The following is a 22534-nucleotide window of genomic DNA, read 5'->3' as shown; positions in this document are numbered from 1 at the left end:
CACTTTTCTTAAATTAGATGGATTAACACATCTAATAGAAATCTAAATGCAATAGTTGGGACTATGTATCACTATACATTGTTTCCTTTTTAATAAAAATTTAACATTTGCTGAGTGCTCTGCATCCCAGCAGGAGGGAAATGATACGAAGGGCCAAACAATAGCATCATTTTCCCTGAAAATGGTTTCACTGAAAACAATTTTCCAGGAACGTAGGAAATTGTTATCATTAAACTTTTTAACTCTGTTTTTTTCAGACTAATTTTGGGTTCTCAACACAACTGAAAGCAAAGGGCAGAGGCTTCCCATTTGCTCCCTCCTCCCACACGCACTTAAGCTCCTCCATGATCGGCATCCCTCTGTGACCAACATCCCTCCCTGTAGGATCAGCATCCCTCTAGCAGGGTGGTACGGTTCTGACGACTGATGAGCCTATCTTGACACATCATTGTCACCCAAAGTCCACACTTAACCTTGTAGTTTACTCTTGGTACTACACATTATGCACTTATATACATATCGTGTGCATTTACATGCATATATAAACGTAGATAATGGACAGTATAGTATCATACTCGGTGTTTCCACTGCCCTAAAGATCTTAGCATCCACCTATTCATTTCTTTCTCCCCCACTAATCTAAGAATCTCAAGAACTTGGTTTTTTGTAGAGAGTAGTATAGCCAGAATCACACAATACGCCGCCTTTTCAGACTGGTCCTCAGCAACATGCATTTCAGTTTCTACTCTGTGTTTTCCTGGTTTGATAGCTCATATCTTTTTAGGACAATTCATCATCTAGCTTTGCTGCAGTTTACCGATTTACCAACTAGAATCATTTTGGATGCTTCCAAAAACTAATGACAAATCTACTATAAACACCCATGTTCAAGTTATGTGTGTGTGTACATTTTAACTTCTCTGAGAATGTCAAGTAACTAAATTATGTTTCTTAGTATCTAAACATACATCAAGGCATGTTTCATTTTATATGACACTACCAAATTATCTTTCAAATGACTATACCATTCATTGCACATTACCTCCAGCAAGACTTATGAGTAACCTGGACAGCATTTGATCTCTGTGTTCCAGATTTTGGCTCTATCTATCTATCTATCTATCTATCTATCTAATCTTCACTGTGATTTTAATTGAGTCTATCAAAACCCCTTTATTTGTTTTTAAAAAGTAGTAGTATGAAAGACTAAAAACATTAACTCTGGAAATAAACATCAAAGGCAGGGAAGCCCATAGGTCCACAAGGAGGTTAGCGTTGACCACACTAATTTTTAACTGATAGACTGATGAGTTTTATTATTAAATAGAGTAAGTACCATTTAAAAATCACTTCTTCCAGATTCTTTCAGGCAACAGTTCAGAGGTAATCAAATTCTACTGCCCTCAACACAACCATCATGCACAACCATCTTGACCCCAGATAGTCTCCATATTCTGTTTCTTACATCAGTCTGTCAACCAAGGGTGGCGCTTCAATTCCCACATGATATATAGGTCAAAATCCCAGACAGCCCTACGCCTCTCTACTAGAAATAGAAAGTAGCCCAAAGTAGCCAAAAAAGACCATTTTTCTATATTAAATTCAGAATTAGTACCCAGGGAGGTAGATGTGCATGCATTTCTACATCAAAACATAAGGAAACCTGTAATAACTTAGCCCTACACATGGAAGCTGGTGCAACTTCAATATGTAAATATTTTAGCCAAATAAGCAGTATCCCCACAGGCACCTGCAAGTCTTCTCCCAGGGCTGCTTTCAGGGAGGATGCAGTCAGACATGGGTGAGCAGCACAAGGCTTAGCCAGAGAGTCTACTTGGGGATTCAACAGACATAGTGACCTGTGCCCACGCAGCAGCGGCAGATTTGCTGACACCTCACATTCACGACAAGGGGACGTTTCCTGTTCTTTTCGTACAACTTTGTAACCTTGGTTTCTAGGACTTCTTGTTTTGAAAACAACAACAAAAAAAATCACCTCCTGTTCATTTCTCTACTGAAAAAAACATCTCATTAATACATGGCTAGGAAATGAACGTACTTCACATAGAGACATGCAAGGGATAGCTTTGGTTGTTTCCCTTGAACTCAAAATACATTCACACATGACTGTTTAACTCTCAGAGAGAGAGAGAAAGAGAGAGAGGGAGAGAAAAGTAAAACCCTACTGCTTTCTGGGTGTGTTTTTAAGATGTGTTCAAGGCCACAAAGAAGGAACACGCCACGTAATTGTGATAATTACTATGGCATGAAATACCCACTCTCAAGGCTGCCCACGCAGAACTCCTGTACACAGCCACCCCTCACAAAGCGCGGCACACAGAGAGTGAAGGTCAGACCTGCTGGTAGCCACGGTGAAGACTCCCTACGTTAACTCTGCTGCTTGATCGCAGGACACGGTCTCCCATCTCGGACAACGTCTCCTGCAACCTTCCATTCAAAAATGGAGACCAAAGAAGAGTTGTGCGGAACCTCCATCCAGAGCCTGCAGCCAGCACGGGCCTAAATTAGCAACACCGTCCATATGTTTTCTCCTCTGTGCACTGGGAGTCATGAAAATGAGCGCTCCAAAAATAATTCCCCTATCACACAATGATCCTCTTTCTTCTTGCGAGTCATATCATCGTTTTAGCCCGTCTGATTTAATTTTCCAAAACCAACTCCCTCATATCCGAGAGATCCTTTCCTCAAATAAATGCCAGGCAGGAAAACTGATACGTAATAGAATTGTAAATGTTGTCAATGGTTCTGTTCAAATTTGGTTGGAGTGTTCTGTTTTGTTCTGAGAGACAACAGAACTTTAGGAATCTCCCAGCTCGTGGCCATGCACTGATAAGGAGGAGAGAGCCGGGGAGAGGAGAGCGCAAGGCCATTCGGGAGAAGCTGAAAAGACAGGAAAGCAGAAAGAATAACCCACTTTCTGCCCGCATACCCTTCTCTAGTCAGGAGAATGAAGCCATCGGACTAAATTCCAGTTGCTCAGCATTGCTGTCACTTTCTCTTCCTGCTTTGGTCGCAACAGAAACAGGAACGATTTGGGCGTGGGGGGTGGGGGGTGGGGTAGATAACCACAGAAAGTGATCCGCATCTTCTTAATGGGGTTAGCACTTAAAAAGGTGATCTCTCTCTCTCTCCCTCTCTCTCCCTCTCTCTCTCTCTGTGTGTGTGTGTCTGTGTGGTATGTAGCCACCACAGGTCAACCTAGGGTGTGGTTCCACAGGGGCTGTGGACTTGAGTTTTGGGGTTTTTTTGTGGTGATTCCGGGTTTTGTTCGTTGAGACAAGATTTCTCAATGATGAGGGTAAATTGGCTGGGCAGTAATTCCTAGGGACCCACCTGCCATCTTCCTCCCCAATCATTGCCCTGGAAATTCCCTGCACAGGTCACACTATTCCCTGATCCTTGACATTGGTTCTGGACATCAAACTCAGTTCATCCAATTTATCAGACAAGCACTTTCCCAACTGGGTCATTTCCCAGACATGGTACCAAAGCCTTCTTCCGCGGAACCCATGAAGTCAGGTGTGAAACCGCTCCTCGGAAGGAAACTCGCGTAACTAGCGGCAACGATATTATCACAGGCAGGACATCAAAAGGTCAGGATTCCCACTGCTTATGTGTGCAGATTTGCTCCCTCGTCACCACTGGTGCATCATTGCCATGGCCACCCCGCAAAACAGTACACAGAAGGCGGGGGAGCTTCTAAGTCAAAGAACTGAACTAGAATTTCAGCTGAGAAGCCCATTTTCAGATTTTAGCCAAAGAATTTAAAGGATTTTTTTTTTTTTTTTTTGCCCAACAAAATCACCCGGTTTTCTTTTAGAAGCTGGTGGTTAAAACAAACAAACAAACATATATACAAACAAAGAGCCCCTTCTCCTCCCGTGCTGGAACTTCAGTCAGCTTGATCTCCTGTTGGTCTTCTTGTACAGGCACCATATAGATTTGGGCAGCACTAATTTGTGGGCTGTGATTTATTTTTTTGAGAGGATGGAAAGTCGAGGGAGGTGTGTTAGGGAGCGTCCAGAGAGGCATTTGTGGGGTTATGGTGATGAGAAATGCATATAAACAAAATAAACTATATGAAAATGAAATTCTCTAAGGATAAAATTTAAAAACATAAACACACACACAAAAACAACAAAACAACAAATCTCCACGAACTATAATGTGAAGGTTGATGGGACAAGTGTTTAATAGAAGGGCGATTCTATAGCTGGAAGAAAATGCCACCAATGTATGGATCAGATAATGAGGTCTCAAGAGTTAAGACTCCTGTAACCAGGCCTTACCATACCTACCATGACTTGATTATTTGGGATTCACTGTTAGGAAACACACACCATTGAAATAGCTATGTTGCCAGTAGCTTCAACTGCTTGCCACAAAATCTTTCTATATTAACTTTCTAGAACTGCACAGGTCAACTGTTCCTCAGTGGTAACAAACACCAATTTAGTGTTCTCTAGCTCAATCAAGGCCTGGCCACTATGTTTCTCATCAAGAAACGGCAAGAGGCAGTTTCTTTTAGAAATTCTAGGAAAGAAATTCTTTTTTATTCTTCTGAATTATTTATGAAATTTAACTCATTGCAAGGATAAAAGAGTCCTGTTGTCATGCTTCTGAAAGAGTGGTCCAATCCTATATCGTAAACACCACTATTTCTGGGCTCATGGCTCCATGTCTCCATTTTCTTGGCAGGCTGAGTCCTTCAAATCCATCTTCTTCCATCTCCTCTCGCTGTCTCAACTTTAAAGACTCTTCCCTCATTGGGGCTAATGCAATTATTATCGAGCTTGTACGATCAATCTTAGGTAGTTTCCTGATCTCAAGGTCTAATCCTCGAAATATAGCTGCAAGGTTTCTCTGCCACATCAGGTAATAAACAGGTCTTCATAGTTCTTCATTATATTCACATGTAGCTCTGGAGAGTTAGGACTGGAACAAGTTTGTGACATTGTTTTGACTCTACATCTACTTCGAGAATTACAAACCAATTGGAAAATTTTATCCATTACCCTTATTCTCTTTTAAGAGTTTTATCGAGATATAATTAAGGTATATCGAACCACATAATGTTTGTTAAAAATTCATGATTGTTTTATATACACGTATGTTTTACCTGCATTTGTGTTTGTATACCACATGTATGTGTGGTGCCTAAAGATGCCAGGAGAGGACGTTGTCTTCCCCTGGAGCTAGAGTTAGAGATGGCTGTGAGACCCCATGTGGGTGCTTGGAATTGAACCTAGAAGAGCAGACAGTGCTCTTAAACACTGAGTCTTCTTGCTAGCTCTATCGTTTTTGTTGCTGAACAGTCTTAGGTAACTCAGGATAGCCTCTAACTAACTCACTATGCATCTAAATGTGGCCTTAAACCCTGATACTCATGTCTTCACTTTCTGAACACTGAAATTGCAGGCATGTACCTATATGTAATTAAAGTCACCAGCCCTGACTATGAAATGGAACATCTTTAAAATGAACAGTTTGATGGCTCTTCACAAGCACATAGTATTTACATATGAATTCTTCACCATAATCAAGACAATGGATATATTAATTCATCATCCCCTAAATTTCTTAATGCCCCTGGTAGTCTACCCTTTCATTCTTGAATCTATCACCAAGCAATTGTTGATTGGCTTTCCGTTATTATATATACGTGAATATGTGCGCTTTTCTTGAATTGCATAAAAAGAGAAATACAGAGAATATGTATTTTATTTCTTTCATCTGGCTTCTTTGCTCAACATGTTTATTTTTAAAATTACATTGTGGCATATAAAACCATATGATCTTGTCATTCCACTGTCCGATACTATGATTTATTATTTCTGTCTGGAACAATGTGTTAGGAAGAAGGTGTAGTGTAGCATGAGGGCCGGCTTGTTGGGGTGTCTGTTCCCACCGGTACCCCACAACCGGCAAGTCCCAAAGAAATCACACATAGTCTACATTAGGTTATAAACTGATTGGCCCATTAGGTCAGGCTACTTATTGTAGAGGACCTTTCACCTCGTCCTGGGTCTCCGCCACGTTAGCTTATACTCTCTCTCTCAAGACGCATTAAACCTTCTCTACAAAAGGATCCTAGTGTCCCGCATGGTTCTTGCTGGCAAGACGGTAGCGTGGGACAACTTATTAGTTCTTATAACTTACGTTAATCCATTATCATTATCTATGTTAGCACATGGCTCCGTACCTTTCTCAGCTGGGCAAGTTACATGCTGCCTCTTCAGTGGTCTGCGCAGGAGTGGCAGAGGAACCTCCCTGCTTCCCAGAATTCTCCTATTCTCATTACATCACCTCTACTTCCTGTCTGGTTTTCCCGCCTATATTGCCTGCCTGGCCAATCAGCGTTTTATTAAAATGTGATTGACAGAATACAGACAGTTCTCCCGCATCAGTGTAGGAAGTGGTGAGACCAAAATTAACTCCCTATCTTTTAGGTCCCTAGTCCAGTCCAAGGTTTCAAAAGCAGATACAAATCCCAGGAGAACTGAGACACTGGAAATCCATGGCATTCGAAACATATTTTGTTATATTAGTTAACTTGAGATATATAAGCGATTACCCTCAGCACAGTGAAGCTTAAAACAAAGCTTCCCTGTTGATCACATGGTTTGATCTGGTCTTCATTGGGCAATGTATCTGCTAGGAGTGGCTGTGTAGATTGGCTAGGTGCTGCATCAATGGCTGGTGTTTGGCATGACTTGACTATCTCTTGCTGCTGATTGCCTGGGGGTGAACAAGACCACTAGCCAAGGATTGCCTGCAAGCTTGTCTAGAAGTTTATTGACCCGACTGCAATCACGGGGTCCCCGAGAGCAGCAAGAATAAGGCACAAAACACAAAGACTTAAATTTCTTCATGACTGCCCCTATTGGACACAGGAAAGCACATGACCAAGTCGAGTTTGCAGTTAAGAAACCAGTCCTAACTCTTGGTGGAAACAGCTGTGAAGAAATTGCAAAGGGGCATCCACGCAGGCAGAGGATTTTGTGGCCATCTCTGTACTTACACATCTATGCCCCCGTTTCTTTCATTACCTTCATTTCCTTACAACCCATCAATGCCGCAAGCCACAGCCCAACCTCAGTCTCCACATCTATCACTCAACGGAATCAACTCTAAGTTACCAGTGACCTATTTTGTACGAAAGCCAAGAGACCCTTTTTACTCGGCCTCTCGTTTGGAGTCTTGGCTCCATTTGACACGTTCTTCACCATTGGCTTCACTTTCCTGCTCTTTCTTTTTCTCTTGCTACTTTCTTCACGGTCTCATTTATGCAAGAAAGAAAAGTGTATAAAATGATGCCTTGCACAAACAGGCACTGACACTTGGTTAATTGGTGGTGGGGGGGGGTACTAATAAGGCGGTGGTTTATTGGGTTGGGGGTGGGGTAAGAAGGAGCTTCCATGAATAAGAGTACTTACCGGCAAGCATGAAGACATGAGTTTAAATCCCATCACTCATATGAAAAAGCCTGGAACCCCAGCATTAATGGACAAAGACGGCTAGATCCCAAGGGCTCACTGGCCAACAGCCTAGCCAAAATAGCTAAGTGTCAGGTTCACTGGAGCTTCTGGGAATAGGGTGAAAAGTGACAAAGAAATACATCCAACGTCCTCCTCTGGCTTATTTATGGAGGTTCATGGGCATGTTTACACCTGTGCACACACCCACACTCACACACACGTACACTGTACACAGACACAACCACCATAAAAAATTGTTTTTTGTTTTTTCTATAAGTGATTGAGCAAAACAGTAAAATAAGATTTCATTGCCCACTTGCTGGCGACCTGGAGTTTCTAAAGCTTCAACTACTGCATATAAACCTCTAACTTCCAGGTTTATCTCTCGGCCCAGAATCTCTTTGCCCAGCCTTTAGGCATTCATTGGCAATATCCCGCAGCGCTTTCTCCCCGTGATACCCAAAGTCAGCACGCCAAAATATAATCTCACTAACCTTCCACACAAACCCGCTCCTCTTGCGAATCCTTGTGTGAGCTCCCCGGTCACCCGCCCAAGTCAAAATGGCAAGTGGTCTCCTATGGCTCTATTCCATGGGTCACCAGGCCTCGCTCTAAGCTCCAACAAGTTTGTGTGAGTTCTCACTAGTCTTCACTTAGAGAGCGACCAGTATCACCTCATCCAGTATTTGAAAGAGCTCTCTTTAGCCTTAGCTTCTCTCGTGGTTGTGACCTGACAAAAAACTACCTGATGGAGAAATTGTTTCTTTTGCCTCACAGTCTCCGGGGGTTCTCGCCATAGTCAGCAGGGTCTGTATTTCTGGGCCAGTTGTGAGGCGGTCTCATGGTAGTGTGACCATTCAAAGGTCATGTTCATGTCCTGCTACACAGGAAGCAGAGAGTATTTAGGAAGGGGTTGGGGATGGTATCCTTAATCCCACAATGTACCACTTCTTCCGGCTAAGTCCCACCTTTCAAAACTGTCACCGCCTTCTTCAAATAGCGCCACCAGCCGGGGACTGATCACTTCAGACACGATCCTGTGAAAGACATCTCATATTCAAACCACAGCGTCCTCTCAAGATAAGAATTCTCAGAGACACTGATTAAAAAGATAATTGTCGTATATGACAGAGATCTTCCGAGTCTAAGGCCACATTTTAATGCCCACCCCCAACTCTTGTCCGTAGGTAACTGATGGGAAACCTGGTCCTGATCTACTCCTTGGCCTCCCTTCTTCCTCGCAGTCACCAGAGCTGCCCTGTGGAAAATGTGAATCTTCTCACTTGTTTGTTTAAAAATATTTCCGCGTTTCTCCTGGTATCTAGAATAATAACCACATTCTTTACAAAAGCCTTCAACCCTCAGCCTTATCTCTTTCATGTGCCATAGTCATGGCCCCTGCACGCCGTTCTTTGTCATCTTCTGACTGTGTCGTGCACGTCCTGTGAGGTCACCGAGGCAGCTGCGTCCGCTGCCTAGGATACCTGCCCCCTCCTTATTCGCCACGCTTACATAACACTTTTATGGCACACATTGTTCAGATTCCCTTCGAAATATTAACTTGTGCCTTTGTCCCTCCAGCCTTAGAAGGAGCAAAGGATGGCACCATTACTGTCCCCACTTAGGGAGGAAATTGAGAGACCGAGAGCTTGGGTAACTTGCCTAAGGTTATGTATAATCACTGACAGGCTCAAGGCCTGAGAGAATCCAGATAGTCTGCATGTAGAATCCACGCATTTATCAAACACATTCTACGCCTCTCTCTTTCATCTAGGTAAATAAATTATTTTTAAAGCTCAGCCCATGAGTCGGTACTTCCTGGAAACCTTCATACATTTCTCAGTCTCAATTAGCATCTGAGTTGTTGTTCTTGTTTTTTTTTTTTCCTTTGTCTCAGCACTAAGGAGCATTACACAATTAAAGTTCATTTTCTTATCTGGAAAACTAAGTTGTGCATTTTCCAGTGGAGGAGGAGACAGGTTTTTGTAGCCCTCAACTTAACACAATGCCTAGTGTGAAAAAAAAATTGTATGTTGTTCAACGACAACAACAACAAAGAAGAAGAAATCCCTGAAGGAGTAAATCATATGTGACACCACGAGGAGGCTGCAAAGAAGAGCAACATTCTGCAATCTCAACATTCTGTGTACCCGGATCGCCAAATCTCCTGGACAGAATCCGATGGGGCTCTTCAGTTTGGGGCCTATGACATGGCCTATTGAATATCAAAACTAAACTTTCGTATCTTCTTACTAATCCTACAAATTTACATGGGAATTCAAATTAACTGCATAATTTGACATTTCTTTGTTTAATCTCCTCAATAAAGTTCTTTGCTTTTTTGGTGTCAACCATGAACGCTAAAACTATTTCTAGGCCCTTTCCTCTTAGATCAGCTTTCCACTCGTTTCTCCACACCAAAATGTTGAACCAAACACGTCCCTTTTTGTGGTCGGAAAGTTTGGCTTTACATAGAGCCTTTCAACACACAACTGTCAGCACCTGATTCCGGGTCACTCTTAAACCTCTGACTTTTGCTTCCTTCCTTAACTAGGTCTTTCAGATGAATCATCTCCAGCCACTCTATGATTATGCAGGGACCAGATACGCAGTTCACGAAGAACAGGACACTCTGCGGCCCTTGCATCAGCCTGTGTGCTCTGATTCGGGCAGATTTCATTTCCATTCAATAAAAAATTAGAATGAGTCGTCTGCTGGATTTTGGTTGAGCCGTCAGCTTCTGCCACAGGAGTGAAGAAACGAGGGCTGGCAAAGGCTCACACACCCCCATTTTCAGCTTATTAGCATTTCTGGTTCAGGGACGAAATTGGTGGGAAAGGACTTGAACGAGACTTTCATTATATGAATCAAATTATTTTCTATGTTCCATGTCGTTATCAAAGCCACAAATGTTGTTTCATGTAATCCAGCATTGAAACAGAGCCCCCTGCCTTAGCTATTCAAAAATTTCCTGATATTCATGCCATTTACCCACTGAAAAAATTTTAGGAAACATAACAGTTCGGTGATCACTGATGGTTTCTCATCATATTACATGGTCGTGAAGATTAAAATGAAAAAATTTCATGTTCTTCTCCCTGGATGAGGCCAAAACACAAACAAAGACAACAAAAACTAAAAAAGGAAAAAGAAAAAGTGCTCCCACCAACAACCCTGAGTAATACTAAAATAAACAAAGGAAAGAGGAAATATAATATGTGCATTCTTGTCTTTAATCTGCCTCTTGCATGACATCCTACGTGTATGTAATCTTGACCTATGCTTCTACAGTTAAAGGCTATTTCCTGAGCTATAGGGAAGTAGACAGCCACAGGCATATACAGCAATTCCAGACGGCCACCGGCCACCGTCCTGCAGAGGAAGAGCCTCTCAGGAGCACAAGGGAATATAGAGAGCAGGACTCGGAGTCTGGTAGATGCTTCCTCTGCAACAACACAAAAGCTACCCCTTCCGGAGTCTTTCTAGCATGCTCAGATTATGTTCTGTACAACTATTTCCACCTCTGTCTCCCGAGAAAAGATGTCAAGAGAAAACAATGCTTTGACACAGGGAACCGTCAGAGCCAGCGGTGGAGACAATGCCTCCATGGTAGCTGGAAGAGAAAGAGTTGTAAAGAATGCTAAGCCAATTATAATGAAGAGGAGGAGACAGTGGGCAGGGGAAGTGAAACCAGCCCAAGCTGGGCCAGAAGAAACGGCTCAGAGAAGTGGCTTGCTCGCCTGGAGGCAGACAGCCATACAAACAGAAAAATGGAATTCGGAGGAATTTTTTTTTTAATTCTGCTTTTTCTTTATGCTGGAGAATTGTCTCCATGCTAGAGTGAAATATGAACACATCCACCCTTCACGTCCTTACTCCACCAACTCATCCCATGAGGAAAATTTCCAGAGCTATGGGTTCCCTCAGTTGTTTTTTATTTTTTATTTTTTTTGAGAAATGCGAATAAATTATTTAATACATTCTGAAATTACTACTGACAGCTGAGTTCCTTTTGTGCACAGCACTGCTCTGGATCAAAATCCAGGAATGATTACTTCATGAACAATGCAAATCCTTGTGAAAGGGCAGACAGGAAAATACTAGGACAACTGCCTTTGCCACCGTTGCCCATGAGTCTTAACTTCCTGAACACTTTGTAGAATTCCTCGTGTCTTGAGAATGATTCCCTCTATACCACAAAAGCATTTTTCAATCCATTATCATTAATTGTTAGTTGTCTTTGTTATACATAAGGTACTAGATTTTTGGAGATGCCCTCTACCCCCCCCCCAAAAAAAGGTAAAAGAAATGCTCTTTCTTCTTCATGTTCCATGTTGCAATTGGCAGAACCCCAGGGCAGTAAGCAGGTAATTTATCAGCTGATGCATACGGAAACTCATTTAAAGACGCAGGTAATGTTTTACTAACTAAAACATGGTTTTAAAATGTATACGCTAGGTATAATGATTGGCCAATACTTAAGAAGCTGAGGTTGGAAAAACATGAGTTCAGCACCAACCTGGGCTACACTGAGTTCAAGGCCAGCCTGAGCTACAAAGCCATGCCCTTTGTAGCTCAATAATATCAGCAACAACAAAACATACGAGAAAAATTCTGATGGCTTTAGTGCTATTGGTGGTTTGTCGCTATTTTTCCACATTGCTAGTACTGATCTTATCGAATACTTTATATCATATTTGATTGCCACTGTCAATCTCCACACAGAGGCTTTTCTTGCTGACTTTACCAAAGTATCTTGGTTTCAGCAAAGTATTGGGAACTCAATGACTATGACTATACTTGAACTCCTAAGGAAACTGTTACTAACTTAAGCTTCCTCTTCTAAGAAGTAGTTATGCATGCAGCATTAATAACACATGCATCTTACAACACCCTTGTCCAAAAGCTAAATGCAAAATAGGCCAATTTCATTTCCTCGATTTTATGAAGATCACATGAGATCACAACCAAGGCTCCCGCAACTAATTGTTTTGATTGTCTAGGAATCTTTGTTGTCTCATTAGCCATTACCCATTTACATATTATGCTAACATAATGAAATGTACCAAGCCTTTGCTAGTTCCAAGACGATAGTGTTCTGGGAGTAGTATGAAATATTAAGATGTAACAGCTAGGTAAAAGCACTTACTAAGAATCTGAGCAGAAAGCACTGTGAACCGAAAACCGTGAGAAGGGAAAGAGGAATAAATGCAGTTTTGCTTCAACAACAAGGAACTTACACACACTATAAGTCGAAGAGATTTGCCACACTCATAAGAATGCATGAGCACACACATTTCTAAACAATGTTTTAATTGTGTGATACATTCCTAAACAATGTTTTAGTTGTGTGATTGTCCTCTGAGTGTGTACATGTTACCAGATAGATTTATTTACAACCAAGTCAAAGAGAAGAAGACAGACCTTATAGAAGCCTGGAGTCACTATCCTGTTAAAGGCCCATGGTCGCATTGAGTGTCCATTTCTTCACCTTTTAAGCTACACAGGACATGAGATAACATAAAAATGCCTATAACAGCATCTGCCACACTTCCCCATTCTCTTCTACACCACCCTTGACTTTGATTTTCTACTGTAAGCTCTTTACTGAAAGCTTAGTTCTTCAGACATGGCGATTTTAAGACATAATGTTTCTGTTTATCACATAGAGGCTCTATGTGAGATCTCTCACTTTGTTTTATTTGGCTTACAAACACACAAAGCCAGATACACAAATGATAAGAAAGCAAAATTAAATCTACTACTAATGAGGATGCCACAAGATACTTTGTATTGAAAAGATACAAGCAGGCCTGGCCACACAATGCTTGCAATACTAGCATTCAGAGGCTGAGGTAGGATGATCAGGAGTCTCGAGGCTAGCTCAATAATATTGCAAGTTGAAGGCCAGCCTGAGCTACATGAGACTCTGCACTCCCCGCAAAAACTCAAAACAAATGCAAGCGAACAACGAAGAGGAGTTTTCTAACGAGACTGCAAAGCCAGACGCTACTTGAAAGGATATCATGATATCAGAAACAAGCAAAGATTGCAAGTTTCACTGTAATTTATATATGCCTTAAAATGAGAAGTTTGCAAAGCACAGAAATATTACAAGAAAAATAATTGAATGCAGTCATAACCTTTCCCAGATATAAACTCTTAGTAGTTGGTGTTTTCCTTCCAACATTTTAACTACTTATGGGTTTGCACCTTGATTTCTTCCTTTATGTTGTAGAGCATTCCCTTCCTGCATTATTAGGCCCAATTTTAAAATGCTACTTTTAACAGCTGCCAGTTATATATGTCAGACTATGAGTTTAACCATTTATACATTAGTTTTCCTCTAAGTTGATCTCAATCTTTCATTTTAAGCAGAGCTGTAGTTGACGAGAATAATGTATTTCACTGAGAAATAACATTTGGACCAATGTGCTTTTATAAAGTTTATATAATGGGCATTGAGAAGAAAAAGATGGAAAATAGCTTTAATAAAACGCTAAAATGGAATTATGTCATCTTTAATGAGTTGTCATATAATACAGTAATGCCACTGTATTTCTGGGCAAACAATCTTAAGGAAGTCAGAGAACATTTACTTAACTCAAGGCATAGATAAGAATTAAACAATGAAAAGGCTGTGCTCTTTCCAAAACACGGACAAAGACCATGCTTGAATGGGTGTTTGTGGCCCTGCTTGGTCTCTGGAAAGTGTCTGCTGTGATAATAAGATGCCATATTTAGTGAACATGGAGTTTCAGAGTGACATCTGGGTAATAAAGTAGATAAGGAACCCATCTCCTGATGGGTTGAGCTCCAGGATGCTAGCATAATCCCCAAAGTCCAAGGAAGGTCAGCAGAGGCGAGAAGAACTGATGGGGAGAATTTCTTCCACTTCAAACCATAGACACTGCCCATTTTTAAAAATTGTTTTTATATGCATTGGTGTTTGACCTGAGAACAGAAAGGTGTCAAGGAGGACCAGGGTTCTGGGGTCATTATAGAGTTTGAAAGACTCCATAATGTTTTAAGAGAGTATCTCTTAAAACTGTCAGTAGGCCTGCCTTTTACAAGAAGGCATTCGTTGTTGCCCTGATAAATTGAGATCCACAGACTACCATATGGGCATAGAAAGGCGTGCTTAGGAAGACTCCATTGGGTCTGGTAAACAACATCCATCCAGTCTCCTAAAAGCCAGGGACTTCTATGACCTATGGATTCAGGCTCTTCTCTTTCAGGTACCCTGCTTTCCTCTCTTCGGCCTCCGCAGAGATTAGAGTTGTTTTGGCTTAGTAGATATGATTAACTGTGCTCCTTTAGGTTTCTGCTTGAAAGGGCTTGCTGCATAGTCAGCTTCTCCACCCGTCTCTCTTCTTTCCGCAGAGAAATCTCTGGGAAAGAACAGCCCTGCAACAGCCTTCAGTTCAGTTTGGATCAGGACAGGTCCCTTCTACCCATTTCCCAAGTCGGAAGAGATAGGATGTGTTTGAACTGTTTGTGATCCCTTTTCCTGTTTCCCTGGATAAGGAATGAGGAGATATAGGAAAGCAAACAGAGAAGTTAGCACTCCAAGAACCAACAACACTGTGAACTTCTTCCAAATACGGCATGCTTTCTCAGAAAGGATTGTCTTCATTGGGCCATGACCTACGCTCCAGGTATCTGGCTTGACCTCCCCATAATCCTTCCCAGAAACTTAGCACATGCTTTTCTTTATCTGGTATTTGGTTTACATTAAAAACAACCTTGAGCCCTTAATATCGACTCCACAACTTACACTTTCCTTCTTCTAAAATTTCATTAAAATTTTTTTCCATTTTATGTATTCATAATATATATTTACATACAAAAGGCAGCCTTAAGAGGATTACAGTCGATGTTTAAAGGGACCAAGATAAAGCATTTGCATGGTATCATGGATAATAATAAAATTACAATTCTAGAGTCCTTACTAAAATATAAGATACTCTGGTCAGGCTGTAGAGATCTGTAATCTCAGCCCCCTAGGAAGCTGAGGCAGAAGAATTCATTTTTCAAGGGCTGCCTGTTCCACAGAGGGAATTCAAGGCTACCCTGGGCAACTTAGAGAGATCTTGTCTTTCAATATAAAGTAAAAACAAATATGACCTGAAATTCAGGCCAGTGGAATGCTTGTCTAGTGCATATGAGACTCGGGGTTCAATACCTGGTACTCCCTTCCCTCCCTCCAAAATGGAAAAAATTAAACTCCAGACATTCTGGTATTTTTAAGATATATTGAATTATTCCTAAAATATCTGCTGTTTCTCTGATTCTACCCAAACTGTCTTTATATCCATTTTTTACAGGTGAAAAAATAGCAACTGATCATCCAAATAGTACCCTTTGGCATTAGATTCAACCCAAAGTCCATGTGAATCCAATATTCTTGCTCTGGCCAGAATTCTCCGGGGTTGCTTCCACTGAGTAACACTGGCCTTGCTGTCTGCACTATTCAACTGGCGGGGCAGGTGGATCTGTCAACATTCTGCAGCAGTACAGGCAGCATTTAACAGGTGAGCTCGCTCAAGAATGATCTGGTCTCGGACATGGCTGTTTGTAAGGTAGGATGAGCTCTACATGCTGGTACTAGTCACCATTTTAATCAGAAAGAGAAAAGAAGTCAGACCACTTCAAATCTTCATTCACTAGCCTTCAAAGCTCCTGCCATAGGAATGGATCACCCTTTTATTTCACTGCCCCTCTTAAGATGCAGGATTGCTTGCCGCTTACACACAGAATTACCCTAAAACCCTCAGTGAAATGTCAGGATTCTACAAGGTCCTCGTACAGTCTTCTAAAAAAAACAATTGACTTTTCATTTTAAAATTTTCATTTACAGATAAAAAGTGTATATATTTATAAGGTACAGTGCAGTACGTTGAGATGTTTATACATTCAAAATGATTAAATTGAGCTGATTAACATAGTCATTACCTCATGTCCTCATCAATGTGTGTGAGTGTGCATATGCGTGGGGGGGGGTTGCACGTGCATGTGTGTGGTGAGAACATTTAAATTCCATTCACTTAGCAATTTTCCAGCATACATTGCTATTAATTCTAGTCACCATGCTGTTCATCAAATCTGCAGAGTGTACTCCTCCTGCTGGGATGATATTTTTGCGCCCACCACCTTCCTCAGATTCATCCGCTGCTTTACATCCTCGCTTCATCTGCTCTTCCGCACCCACAGCAAGCCTCCTGCCTCTGCCTTGTGGCACCTCTCCCACAGCAAGGACCTCTTCTTCCCCATTTCTTCTCAGTCCCTCACTCTCTGGTCTCATCACGTGGGCTCTCTTCACCACCCTCTGACTTTGTAAATGTTCGAATGCTCATTTTACACTCGTGGACTGTACATCTCCCCGCCAGAAAAGAAAGCCCGTGGGCATAGAGATTATATCGATATATTATGGAGATATTATCTTTTCTGTAATGCAGGAGTTTACGCCGTTGATGCTAAATTCAGGAAACTTAGATTGTGTAATGCCTGACCTAAGTAAATATATAGTCCACCTTTATTAAAGTATAATAATAGCTAATATTACTGGTAGTGTTTCTGTTCATAGAACTATATTCAAGAACAATGGACTTTGGATATCTGGTTCAAACATATTTGTGTATCAAAACTCTGGTACCTTCAGAACAGGGCAGAATAGGAGCCCAAAGAAGACTAATTTCTCTTAGAGATTAATTTCTAGTTAGGCACCATTAATGGGAAGATAATTTTAGTTGCAGTACTGTAGGGTAAAGGGATGGCAGTGGTGCCTTGTAGATAGGTACAGGAACTAGTATGCATACTGAAATGCACAGGACAGCACTCTACACTACAGAAACATTCATCCCCAAACGTCAACATGGACATGGTTGAAAAACTGGCTCAGAAAGAATAGTTATCCCGAATGTCTCCAGAGGTACTCCAACAGCTAATACAGAATACAGTTTTAGTTCCAGGATTGGAAATGCTCCCGTTATCATCATGTGAGCTTAATACAGTGAACTGCAACTTGTTTCTTCTCTGCATCAAAAAGGATCAACTTTAAAACCATGTTTCTGAACTCCCGCATGCTTGTGTGCAGTGTAAATCAAGTACCAAATTGTTAAATAAAATGTTTGAATTGGAGAGGAATAAAGGAAGTATCTGGTGTAATTGGCTTTGTATGTGAAAAACTGAAACACAATGCGGCCAGGAGACTTTTTACTGGGCAAGCTGGGCCTGGACCTTGTCTCCTTACCCAATTACAGGCTCTCTCCGGGATCACAATAATGTGGCCATCATTTATATGGGGAGAAATAAATTCTTCAGGAGTCATTGTCTTTCTGTGGATAGATTTTTGCCTCTCTGGACCTATTTGACTGCATATTTTGTGACTAGATTCAGTAATCATAAACTAGAAAATAATTACTACAAGAATGTATCATGGTGCATTTATCCCACAAAAAGATGAACTCCAACACTAAAGGTTTCTTTTGGAGGCAAAACTTCTAAAGCCATTTGGCATTTTTTTTTTGCTTTGAAGTTCATGTAGGTAGGACATTTTGGAGTATTATCATGATTGCTTCAAATAATTACGTCAAAATCTTTCTTTTCCTCTTGTGTCGGTTAATATTTTCTTGGTAAATAGATTGTTATTCTAAACATTGAAATTAGGAATCTTAATGAAAATCTTTTCAGCACAATCTCAGTAAATAGCTCTATTGTATGTAATGACTTCAATTTTCACTCCCCCATCAAGATGTTCTTCAGGCTAGAGAAGTTTAAAAAGCATTTATAATTCTGTATCATATTGCCAGTAAAAGAAGCATTCAAAAACTGGGTTTAGCTTTGTTATTTACTCAGTTTTTATCTTTTTAAGTTTTGTTCTGAGTTGCTTTGGGGAAAGCGATGCGAATTAATCATGCATTTAATGGATTTCAACCTTTCCTATTAAGCCTATGCTGAGGGCATGGTTAGCTTAGCACTGAAGCCAATATGGAAATAAAAGCGTGATGAAAGTTGCTTTTGCAGTTTCTTAATAATTACTTTTGAGCTCAGTCTATTGAAACATTTTGGGTTTTGTTTTTGTTTTTAGAGACAGGGTTTCACTGTGTAACAGCCCTAGCTGTCCTGGAACTCACTCTCCAGACCAGGCTGGTCTTGACCCACAGAGATCCACCTGCCTCTGCCTCCCAAGTGCTGAGATTAAAGGCATGCGCCACCACTGCCCAGCTCCATTGAACCATTTGTGATGTCAAGAGTTACAGGCCAACTTACACGTTTCCTTTGCCCCACTCAAATTTGAATTTGATGCCGTTTGTCCCAGGGAAGGCACAATGGATGCTCAACACCGTGTCACCATACTTGAGTTCTTCAACTTGAGAAGCAATTGAAAACAAGACACAACTCCTCGAGGGGCTATCACCCGTTCACATTTTTGAATAGCAACAAGAAACAGAAAGGAGGACGAGTAGATGAGAACTTCTCCCAGAGACTACCGGGTTGGAGTACAGAACAGAAGGAGGACCTTACTTTGCAGAAGTCGTATTTGAAGTATAAAGAAATGTGTTGCTGGCATGTGAATACCAGACAGGCTGACAGCACTATTAGAGGTAGGAACGATGTGCAGAATAAATAGCCACTAAATGTAGTGACAACGTTGAGTGACAGACGGAGAATAAAAATGAACAATTTTCCTGATAACATGTCAAGAAACAAATGCCTCTTTCTTTCAGAAGAGAAAGATATATATGGCTGCAAATGCAGGCAGCTTCCCATCTGGTGAACTTCTTACACCCTTGCAGAGCTATAATTTTGGCCCCCAAATGAAATGATCCTTTTGTAGAAATTGTTACCTTTTTATTTCATTGGCGGTTTACAATGGCTTACTCAAGCTGTTTCTGCCCAGTTTTAGCAGCATATCATATATTATCATTGTCCTGTCTGTTTCACAAGAACTCCAAAGATAGTTCAACATGCTGTTTGGTTTTCTTGGGTTTTCATTGGTGTTTTGCTTTGGGATTTTTTTTTTTAAATTTTGTTGGTTTGTTTTTAACAGGAGTCATTCAAAGTTCAGGTACGCTGGTCAGATCCCACTTGTCTTAGTTTCTGTACAAAAATATACAAGGCCTTCGAAGTCATCTCTGTGAAAGCAAGGATTACAAAACCTTGCTTTAATTTAGCTTGCCAAAATAACTCACAGGTATGATATGGGGGGGGCTGTTTAAGCCACTTAGAACAAAATTCTGTGAAGTGATTGAGAGTTTTGATCAAGAGTTTTACTTTAAACTACAAAATTGAGTTGAAGTTTAATATAAGGGTATTAACTCCCCCCCCCAAAAATTAACTATTAGAATGAATCAAAAAGCAAAATTGAAAATAGCAAGACTCTCCCTCGAGGCCAGTGTGTGTGTAGGTCTATCAGGTAAAGAACATTGCCTACTGGTGTGGGATAATGGTCTGTATTCTGTCGATTACATTTTAATTAAATGCTGCTTGGCCAGTAGCCAGGCAGGAAGTATAGGTGGGACAACCAGACAGGAAGTAGAGGTGGGTCAAGGAGAACAGGAGAATTCAGGGAAGAAGGAAGTCCTAATCTGCATGATGTCACCGCCTCACCAAATAAGGTATTGAGCCACGTGACTAACATAGACAAGAATAATGGGCTAATATAAGTTATAAGAGTTAATAAGAAGTCTGAGCTACTAGGCCAATCAGTTTATAACTAATGTATACTTCTGTGTGATTTTTTGGGACTTAATGACTGCAGGAATCAGGCAGGACAGAAACCTCAGACAACATCCTGCTTTTGGCCCTTCTTCATCATGATGCATGTTTCTAGACACACAGTTCCATAAAAGACATATCAACTAACTGTAATCATTCATCCTACAGCATTGGAGTCTCATAGCCACCGTCAGACCCCATATTTGGTGTCAACTAGGAGTTTGGTAATTGTATAGCACCAAGATCTATGGGCCTCAGTCTCAAAAAGCTGAAGCATTTACAGAGCTGATCAGCCCAGTTCTTAGACTTTCCTAGGAATTTTCCATCCAGTTTGGATAAATGGGTCTCAGGGGACCCTTTCTGTTTTTTTGAAATAATTGATTATGGCTATGTTAACATGTGTTATTATTTAGGAGATTCTCACTTCTGCCCAGAAATTCCAAGAAATAAGTTGAAACACGACTTTCACATGCTGGTCCATTCTGCCAGCTCTGCACTGAGTTTTCACAGAACATTTCATGGACATGGTTGTTTCCACTTAGTCAAGGGATCGGACATTCAGCCTGGCCAAATCTCAGTTTTGATCATTGCATATGACAACAGTGTTCTTTGGAAATTAGGATCCATGCTGGGTGTGATGGCACATGCCTGTCACCCCAGCACTAGAGAGGCAGAAGCAGAAATGAAAGAGCAAGGTCAACCGTGGCAACACAGGACATCTGAACCCTGAGCTACGTGAGCCCCTTGAGACCTTACCTTGAGGGAAAAGTAAGAAAGGAAAAAAGAATGGGAAGCAAAATCAGTGGAAGCATTTGGATTCCAGTTGAGTTGAGGTTGGAAGCATATAATCTATAAGGGAGACACAGCTAAGAGCTCACTTCCTGGTTACCAGACTTTCTCCCATTGCCTTCTCCTCTTACCTCCACAAAGTGGACTTATGGATCCATCTTTACGTAGTGGGGACTGATGCCCACTGCTCCTATATGATTGGCATTCAGAAGGCTGGGATAACTGGCACTACAATCCATCTGCCCTGCATCATGATGTCTTCAACCCTAGGGATAACTGTGGTCGTGACTTATTGGGCATTTAGCATGTGTTGAACACAAAACTAAGCAATGGGTGTCAATTGCTTTATTTAGTTCTCGTCACTACTCTCGGACAAGGCTATCCCCTGTGATGCATGAAACAGCCGTTTACCAAGGTTAAAGTTTAGCAGCATGCAAAGAAAGTAGCAGTACCAAACTCAAATTTATACCCACCCATTTTTTAAGGGAAGTATGGAACGCCCACCCTTCTACAAATTACAATCTGAGAAGAACAGAAGATGTTGGCCTAGCATCTAACTGAATCCTTGCTAAACTAGAGTCTGCAAGGTCCTTTTTAGTACGGTTAATGAAATGTAGCCATTGAAGAACCTTCTTTTATTCCCAGCAAGTATGACAGAAAAGGGAAATGGGGAACACAGAGGTAAATTTTTATGCAATATTTTGAACCACTGGCACTGTGAAGAGAGTGATGAGTTTAGATTTTAAATTGCTTTATTAGTATAAACTATATGTCAGAAAATGTCCAGTCACTTCATAAATAGAAGTAGAGTATGATTATCCTGTTTACAAATGAGTATAGACTGAATTTCAAAAAGATGAATTATTTTCCTTCAACCCAAGCCACAAGTAAAGAACAAAGTTAATATTCAACACTAGGCAGCTTGTTTCTATCCTTAGCCCTTGCCACCACAAGATTCTGCCTCCAGCAGGAAGAGAATAGCCTGATCCTTTTCGATGGCCTTAAATCTGTTTCCCCACCAAGGACCTGAGCTCCTTCAGGGCACTCGGACATCTCCAGGGAGGCTCTTAGGTTCTTTTCAAAGGCTTTCATATTTTGTGCTCAGCCTCAGTGTTAACGACATATAATGTTTAATAGCTACAGAGGGTTTCGTGTCTGATGCACCGCCACAGGCACCTTGAGTCTCTGTCTTTCTCACAGAGACATTTCCACACCTTGAAAGGCATTTGCTCTCTCATTGTCCTTTGTGCGTGACCATCCTTCACTCCTAGTGACCAGGCTCCTAATTCTTTCTTTCTGTTAATCAATTTCTATGTTGTAACTGCCTTATGGCTGCTACACAGACTTGACTATTCCACAAATCTATTCTTTCATTACTTTGTAGTAAACAGAATCCTGAATTTTAGCTAGAGACACTGCTAGGCAGTTCAAAGGTCATTTCCCTGTCTTTCTTGCCTACACAAGTGATCTCCTGACTAAGTTCTATCTAGACAAATGAATGGGAAACAGAAGTTATGTGTGACCTG

The 22534-nt window shown here is 41.1% G+C and overlaps 1 long non-coding RNA gene across 2 annotated transcripts in view; it reads right to left on the bottom strand.

Annotated features, from left to right (window-relative positions):
• The window catches only part of LOC125390065 (uncharacterized), a 278533-nt gene that overhangs the window by 243100 nt on the left and 12899 nt on the right, over positions 1–22534 (bottom strand). Inside the window, exon 1 of one of the 2 annotated variants that reach the window (XR_015736762.1) lies at positions 2358–3001. The exons of the other annotated variant lie outside the window; for it this stretch is intronic. This is a non-coding gene — a long non-coding RNA (uncharacterized LOC125390065). Of the gene's footprint in view, positions 1–2357; positions 3002–22534 lie in introns of those variants that run through there. 2 annotated transcript variants of the gene reach the window in all.

Source organism: Myodes glareolus, chromosome 26, assembly GCF_982192425.1.
Source record: "Myodes glareolus chromosome 26, mMyoGla1.1, whole genome shotgun sequence".
Lineage (NCBI taxonomy): Eukaryota > Metazoa > Chordata > Mammalia > Rodentia > Cricetidae > Myodes > Myodes glareolus.
This window is presented reverse-complemented; position numbering and strand designations above follow the sequence as displayed.